This window comes from Haliotis rubra, unplaced genomic scaffold (assembly GCF_003918875.1).
Source record: "Haliotis rubra isolate DU_JTF1 unplaced genomic scaffold, ASM391887v1 Scf75, whole genome shotgun sequence".
NCBI classification, from domain to species: domain Eukaryota; kingdom Metazoa; phylum Mollusca; class Gastropoda; order Lepetellida; family Haliotidae; genus Haliotis; species Haliotis rubra.
The window spans coordinates 733,454-754,677 of NW_025767468.1; the positions used below are offsets into that span (position 1 = coordinate 733,454).

The following is a 21,224-nucleotide window of genomic DNA, read 5'->3' on the forward strand; positions in this document are numbered from 1 at the left end:
GACTTTTATAGATGGATGTTCCGCACACATACAGGGTTAATAAAAATCAAAAGTCGTTTTTTCTGCGATGGTCATTTCGGTACAATGGAATGTAAAACGTAAGACGAGTGTATCGTTCTCAAACGCTCACTGTGGATATATTTGATCAGAACCCCTCGTGAGGTGTCTTGCAAGTGGTCATCGAGAGGGCGGGGCAAGCGCACCTTGACGGCTCCTTTGATGTGCTGAGGTAGTGTACCTGGATGACGAGAACATGACAGCTGACTCGAGCTGTGCTCAGGTGAGGAGCAAGGTATGAAAGCGGATGACGCAGAAGGGGAGGGAGGGTAAGCGCGAACGACGTTCGCACTCGGAGGAGTGGGGGAAAGGATGAAGACCCTCGTGGACGCAGGAGCGGAGGGATGGAGAGTGGCGGCATGTGCTTGTGGATGGATTAACGTCAAGGTAGGTCTTACTCTGTACACACAACACAATACCCCCTCACCTGTAGAAGGGCCACATGTGCCAAACAATCAAGTATATCTCTGTTGTGCATTGCCGTTATTGGACTTCTATGACGCTGTTAACTTGGATGCCTCCAGATTAGATCGCTATAGTCGTGGCCGTTCTTACTCAGCTCAGATTGGATTGAGATGTATTGCGGATTTCCAATGTTTAAACTTGTAACCAGCTGTACTTCAGCGACGCCGTAACTCTCAGTTGTGTTCTCATCAGGTGTACTTTATTACAGTTAAACACGAGTTTGGATGTTGTCCTCAAACATACTAACAGTATTGAGCATTAGTTCACAATATGTTCAGCGTTTCTCAATTTGTCCACCGAGGACATGTGTTTGTCAGCCTCTGGGTTTGTAGAGTTAACATGTTCAACGTTTCAGCATTCACTATTCCACTATGGTCAACGTCTTGTGGTTTGGGTTAATTTGCCTTCAAATGACTCCGTCCAACTTCCCGTAGGTTTGTAGTATGAGCAGTTGTCACATTTATTTGTAGCCAGGGATCAAGTTTAGTGAATCTGAGACTGATAGACATCAAATCTCTCTTCCTTTAATGCATTCGGTGTTATACATAAGTGATGAAGGAATGTTAATCTCAAACGTATGGCTCATTGTTGGAGGATATAGATCTTGGTTTGTGACTTCAATACGTGATGTAGCAATCTTGTTCTCAAACGTATGGTATGGTTAAAAGTTGTTGTATAGCTAACTCCCGCTGAGGATTGAGGTGTTGGTTCGTGATTTGGAACTTCTCAGACTTGTAGTGGTGAAAGCATGGAAAGCGAACAGACCTTGCTCGACTACGGGTATTCTTGGGTAAATAATACAACACAAGGCTGTTATTGCTTGAGAATACACGTAATTGACGTGGTCCCATCTTCATCCAGACTGCTTGAATAATTCACCAGATCCTTGGGGGTTCCACGTTCATCCGACTGATTCTGTACAGGAGAGTAGTCCCCAAAGCCTAGAGGACCGGTATAAAGTCACTCTCTTTAAACTAATGAGCCAAGGAAGGCTTCCTCATTTTCATTTGATGAAAATTACATCAGATAAATGATATCGGGGCTTTGAACTCCGGCTCATACAAAATGCATCACATGGCTCTAATAATTGTTGCTTTATTGGCTAAAATCGATGGCGCCACTGGCGTGTGACTACTCGGAACAAATGGCAAGAGATGTGTGAATATGTTTGTCTTCTTCTATAATTATGTGGTGGTTTGTCCTAAATTTCGATGCTGTCTTAATGGCCCTGGCTAATTAGCTTCATGATTAGGGAGGCTTTGTCGGTGTTAATAGGATCGCATGGTTGTTTGCTGTGGAAAAACAGAATTACATCTTTCAGGTCGGATTTAGCAAATATTTCCTCGTCCATTTGCCAATATTCATTATGAAAGTGAAAAAACGGAAGGTTGAGATCCTAATATTTGAAAATGATGTCAATTAATCCTTGATAGATTAAACAGCTTTATGGTACAGTCTGGAACGGTTAAGTACTTAATGCTTTAATGGGTTTGATGACAAATGTACAGTGCTCGATTCCATTTTGTGAAGACTTTTCTCCGATCAAACAAAGCATCACAGATAACTATAATACTTTACTCCATTTCACTATAACACAAGCTAATGTCCGCTGACACAAAAACAGAATAACTGTCCCAAAACATTGATGTAACGTGATGCAACAGAAATCATGGGATGGACGTTTAGCGCCCGATCATTCCAGCCCACTTCATCATTCCTTGGGGATGCATTAAGTGTATCAAAGTATACACTGCTGTGGGCGGATAGAGTCGACCAGTGATAGCAATCACACTGTGCTTGACAGATGAGAGAACGGAGGCAAATGACAGTCATGGATCCGGCGCTCTAATGTGTCCAGGGAAGTGTCTGCCTTACACAGGACTGTCCGTAGATCATTGTTGGACAGACTTTAACACAGAGTTGGCTTGCAGTTGATAGTTACAATATTTAGTAAACTCATGTTAAATATTTTATATTTTAACTGGAAACACCACATTGTTTATCATGAAATATTCATCTAGGATATGATATTTCATAGGACACACTCATTGAGTCCACAGCTTTGAAACTTTAATCAGTATTGGATACCTCAGTGATAGATAAATGGTACATCTCCTTCGAAAGTAAACGAGGACACAGAACGTGAGAATACTCACATGAATACCTAAAAGACATATTTATCGAGAAGTTGAAATATCAGTATTTGGTAATTGAGAAGTATCATTAGATCAGAATACCTGGTAGCAATAAGTGTTTATTGTGTTCTTTATCAAAGTATATCGGTCATATATTTGGACATGTGTTCCCTGAAACTATCGCATTCAGAATATTGGTATCATGTTATAATTATATCTCTGACCGACAGATGTTTTTTCTCTGTCCAATGCTTCACTGAAGAATTAATGGTTCTGGGAGGAGTTTGACGATGGCTACTGTGCTATGAAGTATAGGGGTCATTGGCAAAGATTAACCGTATGGATAGCCTTTAACTCAGAAGATTAGAGCTTCCTTAATCAGCTCATTTTATACCCTGGTCTAAATCTGAAAATTGGTACCTACCCTGAAGGCTCACATGTGTGCTTGGTTCACCCTTTAGAATTTCTAGGTTTTGTTCTAGGATTCGGATTGAAACTAACGTTGTAACAGACCACAGTATTTAAATAACATTTGAAAAAGTAACATTTGTATTTATTTTTTTTAAAACAAAATTCGGTCATTATGATTTGTAAAGGAGAATGATTGGTATCTTCATTTTGTTAATCGTCCAGTATAAATGTGTCCATAGTATTACAAATGGAAAATAATCTTCTATAAGGGTTAAAAATGCTTGCATGACTGTTGTCTATTAGTTCCAAGAATGTACATTATTCTAGCTTAAATATTAAGACGCCTTCGTCTGATGCTATATATTACCGTAGTGTCATCAGATGAAATTATCTACCCATGTTTCTTGTTGCGTGCGTGTGTCACTGTTTCTATGTATAATTCAAAATATATATAATTGATTTTTGAAGCCGCTTCCATGCTAATCTTTCGTCATCCGAGAATTCTACGCTATCCTATAATTGTTTGCATCTCCTCGTATCCTTAGGTAAACATGGCGACAAGTAAACGACTTTATAACACGAATCTGAAATACGTAAACGGCAAATAGGAAAAAGGAAAACACATGTACCTTATGTATATGATCATGTGTCACAGTAAATGGTTTTATATATATACTTGTCTAACAATTTGTCTGTGCCGCAATTAAACCTGTGATACATTTTAATAAACAGATTCTCGCAATGGAGATGAAAGCACAATGGTAACGCTCAGGTGATAATGTATGTACTACAATGCTACGACAGATGCTGTTCAATAAGGGGTATTCTCAGTACATCTAATTCATAATGTCTCGCTATACTATGTATCAGATGATCATTCCACCAATATCAAGCTTTTCCGAATTCCCGTGCTATTGATAATTTTCAACAATGGTTCATTTTAATGAAAAAGTGTTGATTGAATTGGTATGCCCTTTACGAAGAACATTTGCAAGTTGTGGTGTATGGTTTAGCCCTGAGTAATAAAGTATTGTATGGCAGTGTTAATATATTTGCTCCATGTTATATTTCTCTAATTGAATCGTAACCAACACTGTGTCTCACAATACAACCATACCCTACCACATTATATTGACACAACCTGATACAGTAGCATCAGTGAATGATGCGGCACAATTGTACACCTGCTGTAATTTCAATGGCAACCACCTTCAGACAAAATGGTTCATATTAATGTGTCTCATTTCGAAATGGTATACGTAGGATAACACCGAATAAACATTATAATATCTAAAATTAAAATTTCAGAGTTGACGAGACGTATGTTAGTCCCAATTAAGAACACACACCACCTTTTGAACAAGTTTTGTTTAACAGTAAATTGAACAAAGTATATCCTACAGAGGGTGCATATATCTTTGTAACCTGTTATTTCGTATGGATTTACACTTCAAGATTATCAGAAATATTACCGGTAAATAATGATTTAAAGCGTTTAGGTCACATAGTGCCAGGCTGAGTATGATCATGGTGTTTGGTATGTACAGCTGGGATGTACATATGGAAATAATGTGAGGAAGAGCGAGAGATAGCGTAATAGATGGGTAGAGTTGTTAGTGGTACTGTTGCATCTCGGTAAGTGCATTAGAGATCGTCGTTATGGGTTGGGGAAGTCTGCAATTCACTCAAAGTAGAAGTCATCGTAACCCAACAAATACGTGCAGCAATTTAGATACCTATACCGAAAAAAACCCTAGAAGCGGTTGCAGCATCATTACATTAAGCCAAGGCGCTGTGAGGATGTCCCAGATATTGGATTTGAGTAGTCTGGTGTATGTTACTTTGAACATTGAACTCGATCATTCTAGACACTTGTACTATAACCCGGAAAGCCGTATGTGCAACCTTTACACGAGCTGTTGTCTTCCCAACAAAGGCCCTTAGTGGCCAGTATCCATGTAACACAATAGTGACCGGTGATACAGGGCGCCTTGATGGATTAGCGGTCAATGGTCCAGTCTGTGTCTCCTTGGGTCTTTGATACGACAAAAAATACCTGCTTCCGGCGTCGTTCCTTGAAGATACGCATTACTATATCGGAAACATTATAATTTAAGACTTAGGGCCGGCTGGGATCGCGTCGAATGGGCACGGTGCTATTTACAATGCTGGTAATTATCTCCCGCTTTTAAACAGTCAGTTGTAATGAAATTAGATACACGGACTGAACAATCGATTGGAACGATAAAAACATCTGTCCTACATCTTTGAAATTGGCGACTGGAAAATAATATGATCGGCGATAGCTATTCAGCAGTTGTGTGTACAATTAAGTGACTCTCAACTGTGTTGTCGTTGTTTTGCAATTGTTGAAGCAATTGGAACGGGCCCGAGTGAACGTCACCGTTGGATCTGCTTAATCATAATCTCACTCTTGCTAATGTCTCCAAATAATTCTCCAGAGACTGTTTTTGCCAAAGGACTGCAATTAGGTGGATTTCTCACCGCCTTGCTTCATGTAATCCAAATCAATATGAAGCAACCATCCCTGAACTTCTCCCAAGGTTTTATGGCAACGCGCTTTGAGACTAATTGAATGCAACACCAAGACTGTCTCCTATCAAAATCGAAACTTTATAACACATCTTGTATTCAAACTTTGACACTAGTGATAGAAAAAAAGACCGCCATTCAACGATTTGGGGCATGTGCAAGATACTAATGTACCAGCAGAGACACCACGCTAAATCTCTTTTTCCGAGACATCACACTATTCCCAGAAAGATTAGTTCATAGGGAAATCTTATTAACTGAAACACGAGACTTTTAACAAGATCCAATCCTCCAGTAACAATTTTTAAAGTGATATTTCTATGGACACAAACATCATTACAGTAGGTCCATATGCTGTTGTGTTCTTAAAGACGATTAAGATATTGCTTGAAGAACAGCTCTATCCAAAATTGTGTAAAGATTTGAAAAATAGTAATATTTCTGCTACGGTATTGCAGGTTCTATATAATTGTCTGCTACTGTAATATTTTATGCTGCCAATCCTCATTTTTATAATGTGATTAAGAGTTTTAATCATATATCATTTTGGAAGACCAGGGAGTTCCAGGCAATAATCAAGTCGTAAAATCCTTGGACCCAGCTATAAAATCATCGACAGGGGATTCCCAACGATTAAACAACATGCAAGAATATGACTAGCAGTAGCAATGATTGAAACCTCTCAATGGCGATGTGGTGGAACATATTATTATGTAATAAAGCAAGCCAAAAAAATACATATCACGGAATGTAACTGCATCTCTAAATCAAAATCTCTATGTCGGAGCTGGACAGGTCGGAACGCTGTCATCATTAGACGAGGTTTTTTGTCAGTTCCTTGTTTGTTCTTCTATTGCGTGTGACTAGGTTCCGTCTGCTCGTCCACGCAATCCGTTATTTATCAGCGGTGCAATGACTGAAGAATTAGAGTGCCCGACACTTCCGGCGCAGCGTGAGATGAGCGCGAGACCCACACGAGCCAATCGATAGCCGTGCAATCTGATCACGTGACCTCTCGAAGGCACTCAAGTATTAAGTTCCCTTAGTGTATCCGTACCCCGGAAGTGATGTTACATGACTAAGTTGGGTGAGAGAGTGTGTATGAAATCCTGGCACTTAAGATCCCCAAATGACAAGGTTTGAGGCGCGGGCAAGGGTCTATTAGAAACGATATTTTCGTGGGACACAATTTCACATTCAGCAGGATGCAAGTTTTTTGGACATGCACTTTTTTGCACATTGTTTTAAAATATTCATGATGTGATTAGCTACTTGTACAAATTTCTTGTACAGTCAATTTACACACGGTTATGGGGGGAAATAGGCAATTGTCTCCTAGGAAATTAGTTTTTGGATTTAGACCTACAACCCGACAAAACCCTCGAAAAGGACAGCTGACAATGACAGTTCAATTTCGCGGTTGCACCGTACACATGTGGTGGCGGGGAGGACCATTGTGTAGAACCGCCGAACACAAATGACCCCTCCCTCGAAGGAGGTTAGAGCTCTCTTAGTAATAATAGAAAAGGCAACAGAATATTAAGCTATCGGTTTGCTACGCACTTTTACCTGGATAAGGCTGCGTTACGTTTATTGCGTGTGTTATTAATTTTGCATTCACGGAAATATCATGGTTGTATTCTTCACTCGGAAGCATGTTTAGTAATGACCTTTCGTGAGGGGTGATATGAATGTGGATTAATAATGGAAATATATCGATCAGATGGAAGGATGTGCATGTAATAAGCGGATCATAGATCATACACAGGACTCTGCTTTTAGCCCATAGTTTTTTTAACTATAGAAATAGCTTTACCGGTTTAATGTACACTCCCAATTGTGTTAATGCCTTCTATAATAACCTTAGCGATGTTAAATGAAAATGACACCGAATGATTGAATTATACATATATACTTATGATATTAATGACCATTTTAGGATTGTTAAGACTGACAATATATTAATTAGTGCGTCTTAGTCTGGTGTGTAACACCGCACTCAGCATTGTTTCACCCATGTGACAGCGACATGGCCATAATTGAGGCTGGACCGGACAGATCAGTGATTGGTATTATGAACAAACTGACAACTTAATAATTAGTGTGTCTTGTCTAGTGTGTAACGCCGGAACATTCCACCTGTATGATAGCGGCATGGTCGTTATAGGGCTTGACAAACTAGTGATTGATATTATGAACCAACTAACAACTTAGTCACGATATGGCTGAAATATTGCCGCTGTGACTTAAAATCTTAACTCACTCACTATTAACACCGCACCCATCAGTATTCCACTCATTTGACAGCGACATGGACATAACTGAGGCGGGACCGGACAAACCAGTGATTGATATTATGAACCAACTAACAACTAAGTCACGATATGGCTGAAATATTGCCACTGTGACTTAACATCTTACCTCACTCACTATTTACACCGCACCCATCAGTATTCCACTCATTTGACAGCGACATGGACATAACTGAGGCGGGACCGAACAAACTAGTGGTTGATATTATGAACGTGCGACAACGTCGGGGTACGATGTCACCAACCAAGCCACCGAGCCTTACCACCCGATCCATTAAACAAGATAAACATAGGTTGCAGGACACCAATTCTAAGCGAGAAATATCTTGAAATTATAATAGGGGAGGTAACCATTCCTGTGTTTACATTTGGATAGGGGTGGTCCAGTGGTTAGAGTGATCGACAGTTATCTCCTCCCCTGAACCTATTTCCGATGTGATATTGCAGGAATATTGCTAAAAGCGGCGCAAAATCCCACCCACTCACTAACTCACTGGCCGCCACGATGATCTACCAGCAGCTGTATACACTGAACACCAAGATATGGCAAACAATACCGAACATCATCTACGCTTTGTAGACTTTTAGCTTGACAGACATGTCTAAACAGATATGATTATGACACAAGTAAACAGACAAAGATAATCATCTTCGTCAAAAACGTTCCCACAGTAAAATTATGACATTATATCCATGTTATTCTGTATGGACACATTAATGATTCAGGCACTGAATATGTAAACATTGACATAGATTCTACATGTCTACAGCACAGTAAATTGAAAGTATTGACTTTTTGGAAAGGTAAGCACTCAGATGCTGACTAAGCTGTTTTTCAAGACCTAACCCAAGAATTTTGCAGGTAACGGTATCTAGAGCATCCATAACATACATTAACTATTGTGAATAAACATACATTGATTAAATTAACATCCATAACTTGTAGAGTGGGTGAGTGAGTGGGTGCTTTTAGCAATATCACGGCGGGGTATACCATAAATATGCTTCACGCATTGTACGAGCAACCTCATGTTATGTGAAGGTGAGAACTGAACGTACTTAACGACCTTTTAACCTTTTATTCAGTCAGTTTGAACTAAATTCCATAAAAAAATACAAACAGTAAGTCTAAGTAGAACATTGTTCCAGCCATATTTCGTACCATGCAATTGGTTGTATATGGCAACGTGTAACACATTAGAGTCTTTAGAGTACAACCTGAGATATACAACTGGTTCAATTATCAACTTGCAACACGTTAGGTTTGTGTATAGATCTACAACGAAACTATATCCCACAATATATACGTAGGAAATTGTACTACATTTGCATTTAGAATAGTCCTACATCCTGAAACAAGCAACAAGTTGTACATGTAACAACGTGTAACACGCTAGTCAAGTGTGTAGATCCACCAATAAAATATACACTTCGTTGTATGTGTAACAACTTGTAACACATTAGTCAAGTGTGTAGATCCACCAATACAGTATACAATTGGTTGTATGTGTAACAACTTGTCACACATTAGTCAAGTGTGTAGATCCACCAATAAAATATACAATTGGTTGTATGTGTAACAACTTGTAACACGTTAGTCAAGTGTGTAGATCCACCACTAAAATATACAATTGGTTGTATGTGTAACAACTTGTAACACATTAGTCAAGTGTGTAGATCCACCAATAAAATATACAACTGGTTGTATGTGTAACAACTTGTAACACGTTAGTCAAGTGTGTAGATCCACCAATAAAATATACAATTGGTTGTATGTGTAACAACTTGTAACACGTTAGTCAAGTGTGTAGATCCACAAATAAAATATACAATTGGTTGTACGTGTAACAACTTGTAACACATTAGTCAAGTGTGTAGATCCACCACTAAAATATACAATTGGTTGTATGTGTAACAACTTGTAACACATTAGTCAAGTGTGTAGATCCACCAATAAAATATACAACTGGTTGTATGTGTAACAACTTGTAACACATTAGTCAAGTGTGTAGATCCACCAATAAAGTATACAATTGGTTGTATGTGAAACAACTTGTAACACGTTAGTCAAGTGTGTAGATCCACCAATAAAATATACAATTGGTTGTACTGGTTGTATGTGTAACAACTTGTAACACGTTAGTCAAGTGTGTAGATCCACCAATAAAATATACAATTGGTTGTATGTGTAACAACTTGTAACACGTTAGTCAAGTGTGTAGATCCACCACTAAAATATACAATTGGTTGTATGTGTAACAACTTGTAACACGTTAGTCAAGTGTGTAGATCCACCACTAAAATATACAATTGGTTGTACGTGTAACAACTTGTAACACGTTAGTCAAGTGTGTAGATCCACCACTAAAATATACAATTGGTTGTATGTGTAACAACTTGTAACACATTAGTCAAGTGTGTAGATCCACCAATAAAATATACAATTGGTTGTATGTGTAACAACTTGTAACACATTAGTCAAGTGTGTAGATCCACCAATAAAATATACAATTGGTTGTATGTGTAACAACTTGTAACACATTAGTCAAGTGTGTAGATCCACCAATAAAATATACAATTGGTTGTATGTGTAACAACTTGTAACACATTAGTCAAGTGTGTAGATCCACCACTAAAATATACAATTGGTTGTTTGTGTAACAACTTGTAACACATTAATCAAGTATGTAGATCCACCAATAAAATATACAATTGGTTGTACGTGTAACAACTTGTAACACACTAGTCAAGTGTATAGATCCACCACTAAAATATACAATTGGTTGTATGTGTAACAACTTGTACCACATTAGTCAAGTGTGTGGATCCACATCCCTATTGTATGTGATACACACTTGTCTATATATGTAGGTATCATACCTTATGCATTCTGATATGTGCAACTTACGAAAGCAACTGGTACCCTGCAGTCTTGTATGTTATCCGCAGTTGTAACACTTACGTTGTATGGAGTAACTGCATGCCACGCCGCTATTGTAATACGCTTCTTGAAGTGTTAGTGTCTTGTGTGTAATCCACAACAAAGGGTTGCATATAGCAACTGTTTTACATACCGCTATTGTATGTTATATCAGGGAGACTATATAAGGTGTTGTAGAGTATGCCTGGTTATATACATCTGTCTATAACCCGTAAAGATCCGGGTTAGAATTGATCTTCAGCAACCCATGCTTGTCGTAAGAGGCGACTAACGGGATCGGGTGGTCAGGCTCGCTGACTTGGTTGACACATGTCATCGTATCCCAGTTGTGCAGATCGATGCTCATGTTGTTGATTACTGCATTGTCTGATCCAGAATCGATTATTTACAGACCGCTGTCATATAGCTAAAATACTGCATGTTGCAGCGTAAAACTAAACTCACTCACTCACTCACATCTGTCTATATCTGTAGGGCTCGCTCTGTACGGTATTCCTCATATGCAGCTTTAATATTAACTCACGTGTACGGATTAACCAGTTCTGATAGGTTGACTACAAGCGATAGTTCTCCGACCCGTTGTCTGGTTGGTGAATGAAAACCAGTTACCATAGAGAAAATAGACTACCTGTTGTGAATGTAATAAGATGGCTGATTATGCCCCTCTCTGTATGATAGCTTTACATACAATACAAGCCCCTGCGATCCCATATCAAACGCTGAACGCTGTTATTTGCAAATTAATTTATTGTAAGATGTGCTTGTTTATCCTTCTTTTCTTAGTGTGCTTCAGGGTGCAGGGTTTCTGGGCACAGCTTGCCCGATATAGCCGGCTATTTTCCAGCTTTCGAAATTAGGACGACTTAGAATTATCTACAGTACGGTAGGAGTGGGGTGAGCGATCTACCGCTGTGGAGACAGACTGTACCTGTAACTCTTCCAAGCACAACGTCTGTTTGCTCTCTAGCGAGTACTTACATCGGTTTTGATGCGATCAATCGATTGCATGGAGACCTTGTATGTTAGACCACACAGGCGAAGAATATACACTGCTCATCATCGGATAAAGAAATGACACATGATCTCGAATGTTAAGCTTTAAGGTAATGTAAGAATCCAAATTACCTGTTTAAAAATCTGCTTGATTTTTAATATAATCAGTTCATTTACTTGTAGATTTAAGATAAAATTATGCATTGAAAAATGCCTTTTTTGAATTTTTAACGCTTTTAACGTTCACGAGGTAATGGAAGGTTTTTTTGTAAACACTATTCTAAAACACACTGCATTTTAAAGCATTATACATTGAAAAAATTGAAATTCATACATTGACATGTATGTATGTATGTATGTATGTATGTATGTATGTATGTATGTGTGTATGTATGTATGTATGTGTGTGTGTGTGTGTGTATGTATGTGTATGTATGTATGTATGTATGTATGTATGTATGTATGTATGAATGTATGAATGCATGCATGCATGCATGCATGTATGTATGCGTGTATGATGGATATGTGTGTTTGTGTGTATGATGGCTATGTAAGTGTGTGTTTGTGTGTGTGATGGATATGAAGGTAGGTAGGTAGATGGAAGGATGGATATTATCATTTTAAAGGTATGAACATACTTCAGGGGATGGAAGAAGTACCAAGTAACAAATGTTTTCAAAAACTGTATTTTACAGCCACGAACCACCATGGACTATTTCAGGACAACTCTAATGCAACTGAATATCCGCTGATTCAGCAATTATTCATGCTATGCGTAAACAAGCAACCTGTGAAGCCTTTCACGTTCACATTGTAGACACGGAGGAGTGTCAGACATTTAACATGTGCGCGATGTTGCTGCGTCTTACCAACGTTGGCTGTGTGCCCCCGTGCTAAAATATGAATGCCTACAGACTCAGGCCATCCGAAAGTCTCAACCACTCGTTTCTAATTCACATCATCCTGTTCTATATTAAGAATATCGTACACCCAGGACATTCTGGGAAAAGGAATACGATATTAGGTTTGACCTCCTATGTGAAAATGTTAATTAAAATCGTTGAATTACAGAAATTGAGGTTCTGCAACGTTATGCGTCATTCATGAAGTATTTATCAAGGTATGTGTCAATGATCGAGCATGTTAACCGTTTCAAGAAGTTTAATACCTCTTAATAAACCTCCGGTCTTTTATGCTTAGTTAGGTAGTTTGAGGGCGAACCTATAGGAATTAAGACTATTTGGGACATAAAATCTTTCCAACCAGTAAAGATATTTCGGCTAAATCTTGCGTTTAATCGCTTTCTATTGTACGGTCTCGTTAATTATACCCAGTTGTCGTATTCAAACTCTTGCCTCAAGGGGCCATAATCGCAGTACAAAATGCTATGACTTTCATGCAATTGGCGTTTAACAATTCATGGGGTTAGTGGACGAAGACATATTGCTGTGTCTGGATGTAGCCTTTTGTTTGATTGATGCTGTCCAAACTCGTGCGTCCCTATCCTCCCATTGGGGGGCTGAGCTGAGAACTGAGCTGAATAATTCAGAGCGGATCGATTCTGGAGTAGCAACACAATTCAGACAGTGACTCTCCCCTGCTTTAACACAGCCGCTTGTCCCCGGAGTGCCTCAAACCTTATGTGTCCAAATTGTTTGTGTCAGGCTCATGCTTACTGCAACTTGTACTAAATCTACTTTTCTGAAACTCCCTTGCTTCTCTATGCCTGTGTACTTTACATAGAATTAACAATAACACGACTTAATGTTTTCATGTTTGTTACGCATGAAGCAGATATATAGCAATATTTCAGAATATGTCCACACATACTTTCACATACACATAGTCATTCTACTTTTACTCCACTGAGTCTCCAGGCGTATACTACACACACATTTTTCACACTCAGACACACACACGCACGCACACACACACACACACACACACGCACAGACACATAATTTCATACCTGCAGACACACGATACTTATCTATAAAAAACATGCGTACTACAGACAAGAAGGCATGTTTGCAGACACACCATCCACACACAAGCCAAGATTTCACACCTGCAGGCACTACGCACATGTAGACACAAAATACTCGCTGCAAACGTGTGTACCACACAGGAAACCACTCATACAATCACAATACTCACACAAACCCAACAGTCCACACCTGCAGGCACAACACACCTGCAGACACAAATACCCACCTGCAACGTGTACGACACACGTGGTCACTCATACAATCGCAATACCCACACAAACACAACAGTCCACACCTACAGGCACAACACACACACAGACACAAATACCCACCTGCAACATGTGTACGACACACGTGGCCACTCATACAACCACAATACTCACACAAACCCAACAGTCCACACCTGCACACACAACACACCTGCAGACACAAATACCCACCTGCAACATGTGTACGACACACGTGGCCACTCATACAACCACAATACTCACACAAACCCAACAGTCCACACCTGCACACAACACACCTGCACACACAAAATACTCATCTGCAAACATGTGTACGACACACGTGGCCACTCATACAACCACAATACTCACACAAACCCAGCACCCCACAACTGCACACACAAAAACTACCGTTTGGCACCAGGCCCCATTCCAGTAAGCGACCGTAGCGCTAAGGTGATCGTAACTCCTATACCTTAACATAGACTTAGGTAGTCGTCGCACTAGCATCGCTGTGTTGAACGGGGACCTGGCATTCCTGACTACAGTGCAACTGACTACTGGATTAAAATATTGGATTCACTCCCGTCACCTGTTAATTATCGACACTGACTTTATTTCAATCAACTCAAAATGTAAAAGTACTCCATATTTAGACGCCAAGGAATGTAGTGCCACTCCGATTTTAGTGATATTACATTGAAGTCACGTAGGGTCGACCTAGAATGGGCATTACCTAATGTACTTCAATGAGAAATAGTGTGGATACTGAACCTTGCGCCCTACCACCTACTCCAAACATCAGTTCAAAGCATGACTAACCAGCTGACGAGGGAGAAGGTTATCTTCAATCACCAGTCATAAAATGTGTAACCTAACCTCACACCGATCATTATCTTAGTCCAAAGATTTACGTTATCAAATCCTCCCTCCAAAGGATTCTTTGTAAATCACTCCTGCAAAGAACGCCATCCAATTTAAAACCTCCTTTTTAGAATTAAAGTGTGTAAGGATTAAAAAAAAAGACGACGTGCAAATGGGCCATCCTTCTTTTCTGTACTATATTAAGTATTCAGAACGTAAGCTTTGTGAACTCAACAACTAGTCACAGTGGGAAACTGATAGAGAACAGGTCCTTTTGTTACTCGCAGATGCTGGTTATATATTCATTTCACCGCATACCGGAACATTTAGCAAACGCATATTGTTACTCCGCGCCCCCTTATTCCTATAAGGAGGAAGAATTATAGTAGCTTTGGTTCGGTCTGACCTCTCCTACCTCTTCACATCGAAGAACCTCTCCACGGAGATATCTTGTTAATTTTCCTGATGCCATGTAGTCACCTTGACTCCCGTAAGAACTTAGAAATAGCTTTATTGATTATGAAAAAATAACCAAGACGGTAAGAACAACATTTATTGGTCGTGGTAACTCTCAGCGTTCGTTAGGTCACGTAACAAGGGATGAAGTTAGTACTTGGTTAGGAAGAAATGACTTGGATATATATAGGAGCTCCTTCAACTAATCCAAGAACGATCATTCTAATGGTGTCGTGAGGGATGTCAGTTTGTCAGGTTGACCTATAAGAAGGCGTTTGAGATTGTGGGCAATAAACAGTGGGTGTTGTTTCTTGTTTAAAGCTGTACTCAGAAATATTCCAGCATACGTACTTCATAGATCACAGTGAGTGAGTTAGTCTGTCTCACAGTCCCTGAACCACATTAATTTCCCTACTGCCAAGCTCTCTCTGCAGTGCTAAAGCCCTAAATAAAGCAAGTCTAGATTTCTTCAGGTCTGAATCTCTGGTCTCCCTAGGGCTCCTTTTCAATATAAATGGGCTTGTTTGTTACTATCAAAATTATATATATTCAGAGACTAAGCCTTAGTCTAGGAGTGAGTGTGTGAGAGCGGGAGTGGTTTTGCGGGGGCGGTCTGTGTGTGTGTTTGTGCGGGTGGTGGAGGTGGACGCGCGTATACTATAGATCACACAGCAGGACAGGTTATAGCTGTCTAAATACAATGATATCACTGAATGCTATACCCAAAATACTTGTTCACGCTTAGTTCGTTCATCAACGTGCAAAGGGTATTTTCCCAAGATATACATCCGAATAGTACAACAGGGTTTTGCAACCCAAGGTGCACCCTTAATGTCTTAATGTCTTGCACGCTTAAGGGTTTTGAAACTCCTTATTGCCTTCATGTTAAACCATTCCTTATACCGTAATGTCCACTCTATAGTGTATTTGATTGGAGATTTAACAAAGCAAACAATTTGACTTTTGATAACACAATCACTTACAACCATATGATTGTAGACCCTAGCTATACAGAATGTCGTAATGCTCCCAGACTACAAAAACATTCAGTTGTATGTGAGTGAGTGAGTGAGTATGGTTTCACGGTGCTTTTTACCAATATTCCAGCAATATCACGGCAGGGGACACCCGAAATAGGCTTCACACATTGTACCCATGTGGGGACCGAACCCAGGTCTTTGGTGTGACTAGCAAATGCTTTTACCACTAGGCTACCCCACCTCCCCTGTCTGAATATATAGGTGCACGTGACGAAGCTTTCAATAAATTGTTCGTCCGTTGTTTCGGGCTGTAATGTGTTGACTTCGCCACAAGCAGTCCGATGCTCATGTACAACTGTTGAGAGGCGTCGTTTTAAACACAGTTTACTGTTACAATAACGGGATTTCAACTGCTCCTTTCCCGGGTTTGTAGAATCACAAAAAGACTTAGAAGGCTCAACGTGTAAATTTACCGTCAAGAATACAAGACAGAAAAAGATTAAGTTATTGCTGAAATTTCTCTACAAGATTCCCTGTCTGCCAATAAATAATTGATAGGGAAATAATTTGTCCTAATGTAACAAATATATCCTTTTAATAGTTCTCCTGGTCCTTGGGGGTTTATGTAACAGTAAAACAATTGCGTGAAACCAATGACTGTAAATATTCATAGCCAAGATGGCAAGGGAATGTGTCGTAATCGAAAAATTAGAAATCCTTTTAAGAGTGTACGTTGGTAATTTTTGCAAGTGATGTATCTATGCTTCAAGATACGGCAAAACACACGGGATAGACACATACTCGCTCTGAAGGAAAACTGGATAACCAATAAACAATAGGCGTTGCAATGATAACCTTTTGTGTACATACGTATATACTACTCACACTTTGCTAAGGATCCTAAAAATTCACAACTTTACTTAAACGTAGATTTATAATTTGAAATTGTATCCATTTAAAACTGGATAAATAATAATATGGTTACCCCTCATTAGGCAAATGCTCACTTTAAGCTCACCTTATGCACTTGATACACGAGTAACCATAAAAATTGTTTTCATGGCACCTATCACCAACCAACCATCAACCATTTTACAAATCATGGAACGAGTCATTGACAAATAAACAACACATGTCAATAGCAGCTACAGGTATGGGATCCACAAGATGCAATGACATACAGAAACCTAGGTTCCATGGTTACAATAAGCTTAGGTATTTAAAGCAAATTTGACCTAACATAACAGTTTTCTGTTGAATCCATGATTTGATCCTTAGCAAAGTGTGAATAGTATATATAACATATAGGAAATTATTGTCGAATAATGTATTAGTGTTTCACCTATTAGAAACAAGTAAGTAATGGGTGTGCATACAATACATGAGAAGTGAATATCTTGTCAGTAACAAGTAAGTAATTGGTGTGCATACAATACATGAGAAGTGAATATCTTGTCAGTAACATGAGAAGTGAATATCTTGTCAGTAAGTAATATCTTGGTAACAAGTAAGTAATGGGTGTGTGGTAATATCTTGTCAGTAACAAGTAAGTAATGGGTGTGCATACAATACATGAGAAGTGAATATCTTGTCAGTAACAAGTAAGTAATGGGTGTGCATACAATACATGAGAAGTGAATATCTTGTCAGTAACAAGTAAGTAATGGGTGTGCATACAATACATGAGAAGTGAATATCTTGTCAGTAACAAGTAAGTAATGGGTGTGCATACAATACATGAGAAGTGAATATCTTGTCAGTAACAAGTAAGTAATGGGTGTGCATACAATACATGAGAAGTGAATATCTTGTCAGAAACAAGTAAGTAATGGGTGTGCATACAATACACGAGAAGGGAATATCTTGTCAGTAACAAGTAAGTAATGGGTGTGCATACAATACATGAGAAGTGAATATCTTGTCAGTAACAAGTAAGTAATGGGTGTGCATACAATACATGAGAAGTGAATATCTTGTCAGTACAAAATACATTGAGGGAATGAAAACACTGAATCAACATTGTGATCGATGTGAGGCTACAGTATTGTGTAGTGTATGTAGCAACATTACAAGTTCCATGTCAAGACGTCTTGCATTATGTTATCACACTGAGCTCTCAGAAAATAGAACTACGAGCGGTTTTTGTGAAAGAGATCGATGAACCAGTGAAAATATTTCTAACGCTTTTTTTTACTGTACGTAAGTAATAAACAAACACACAGGGTGCATGTGACGAGAGGCTCGTGAAGAATCTGATGACACGGAATTAGCATACACATGTTTATGCATAACTTTCAGATCGATATCATTCATGAATCAATGAAAAGTAATTACCAAAGACTCAGTGGGAATATGTAACAATAGGCTCGTTAAGGAACCGATGGATACGGAATTAACATATGCATGTGTATATATAACATTCTGATTATTCGTGATGGAAACATTCTGATTATTCGTAATGGAAAAATAGTTTAAGCGTCAATAAATCAGCGAAAACAATTCACACGTTGATATTTAACTTAACGTAATCATGAAAGACTATGTATGTGTGAATATATACTTGTAGAAACACAAACATGTATTTGCATACATTTAAATCAGTCATTATGGAAAACTCTTTCTTTCTTAAAGTCAAGAATTTCGGTAACGTTGAAGAGGGCCATTTTTAATATTATTCATGTGTTCAACGTGGAACTTGTTCTGAAGTTAGCATCATTGCTGTGATCATGTTTACCCTGTTATGTATCCCATTCTGAGATAACAGGGCTCATCTTTAATGCAATACAATATTGACAGAACAGCATCACCTAAATGTATATGATTATTACCTTACGACTAAATGCAATGCGGGAATTTACAATGTTTAATTTATCTTAATTCATTCTTCGAGTCGGTTATTGCGATTATTATGCAATTTTTATTCAATTACGTTAATTTTTTGGATAATGTTCACAGACAAATGAAGAAGGGAACGAACATTCCTTTGGAAATTGAGGAAGTGGTATGTACGATAGTTTAGTCGATGTGATAGATTGGCGTATATAGAATAGATTATTTAGTTTGTAGTAGTTGTTGTCCAATAGTACTTCTAGTTGTATGGTGTTCTTCGTGGTATTAGAAACCTTTTACTGTGTTTAGTACTGTAGACAGATAAATAATCTATTTTTGTTTCTTAAACGTATTTGGGTTTAATTATGCCAACCTTTCGAAGATAACACAGTTACTTAAAGAATGGAATCTATGTCGTGTAGATTTAATGTGTGTATAATATAAAATGCAAATGTTTAAATCATATATATCGTCAGCAGTTTATCGAATTTGAATTAATGATTATTTATACTTTTAATAGGTAAATTGCACATATTTCTTACATAGCAATTCCCGTCGAACTCGTTTGTTTTCTTATTTCAGCAGTCCGACCCAGTAATGAAGCTGAAATTGGATTTGTTTGGCCTCTTATCAGCAAACGATACGGTGCAAATAGTGACATTTATTTTAAAAGAGTTACAATGGAGCAACACCAGTGATGTGGTTCACATGTTTGGTGGGATCAGTAACTGGAGCATTGAAGCGAATGCCTACCTACACATTATCACATAATGAGTCACTTAAATGTTTTTACGCTCATAAAATGATAATGATTTGAGTAATCCTTATGCGTTAACCTGATCATAAAGTGCGCAAACCCTATCTATTATCCTTTATTCAGCATAAAATGTATCAGGTCAAAACAAGGCTGTAAAAACAAGGAACAGCTGTAATTCATTTTCACATATTGAAGAGACACAGGTGGTCTAATCGTCAAAGGCGACGCAATGAGCTGTGCAGAGTTGTGTCCCTTGGGCGCGCCTGGAACCTGTGATCATTGGTTCGAATCCCGGTTTTCCCTGATTATGTTTCATGGTTTGCCAGCACTATACACGTGTTCCAGGGCTTCATCGAAGTGCTTCACGTCAAAGGAGTACGTCACTTCGGGCTTTACTTCATCAACGCCGCGATATAAGCAGGATACTGTCAACATGACGTAATACCCACCTCACTCTAAGGTGCAATGTATCGAATGTCTGTGGCAGTGTTCAATATATGGATCTTTAGGATTAGCAAATGTTTCTTTTAGATATGAATACAGTATGGCAGGTTACAAACATGTACGGCGCATGTAATTACATGTAATGTCATGTAACGTTTTGTCACATTTTTATAGTGTAGCTAGAACTGAACGAACTTGATCTTTTGTTTGTCCAAGAGAATAACATTTATTCGTGAACAATATCTAGACTGATGATAGTAACAGCCACAGTGTCCATGGTAACAGTAGCAGTGGTAGGGGAGTAGCAGTTACTTGAGATGGTTAGAAACGTCATTGTATGGTAGGGGTAGTTGTAGCGTCAGGTTGCAGATATAGTGTAGGTGAGGTAGCAGTAGGGGGAGTGACAGTAACAGCAGCAGCAGCAGTAGGGAAAGCACAGGTAGCAGTAGATGAAGAAGTAGTAGTAGTAGTAGTAGTAGTAGTAGTAGTGTGAAAGCACAAGTAACAGCTGAAGTAGAACTAGCAGCAGCAGCAGCAGCAGCAGCAGTAGCAGTAGTAGTAGTAGTAGTAGTAGTAGTAGTAGTAGTAGTAGTAGTTGTGGTGGGACAACAAGCAGCATTAGCAGTGGGGGGAGCAGTAGAAGTAGCAGTAGTAGTAGCAGCAGCATTAGTAGTAACAGTAGTCGTGGAAAGCACAAGTAGCAGTAGCTACTAGTGGTGCATTACTAGTAGTTGCATTTGTAGTAGTAGCAGTATTAGTAGCAGTAGGAGTAGTAGAAGTAGCAGCACTAGTATAAGTGGTGGTAGCACAAG

The 21,224-nt window shown here is 38.9% G+C and overlaps 2 long non-coding RNA genes across 2 annotated transcripts in view; one reads left to right on the plus strand and one right to left on the minus strand.

Moving 5' to 3' along the window:
* Positions 1 to 20,882, plus strand: LOC124260121. The gene is made up of 3 exons (XR_006894001.1): positions 1 to 444; positions 19,338 to 19,383; positions 19,794 to 20,882. It is a non-coding gene; the product is annotated as an uncharacterized LOC124260121 (long non-coding RNA).
* LOC124260120 overlaps positions 17,561 to 21,224 on the minus strand; it is a 16,975-nt gene continuing 13,311 nt past the window's right edge. The window contains exon 3 of the long non-coding RNA XR_006894000.1: positions 17,561 to 17,592. This is a non-coding gene — a long non-coding RNA (uncharacterized LOC124260120). The remainder of the gene's footprint in view (positions 17,593 to 21,224) is intronic.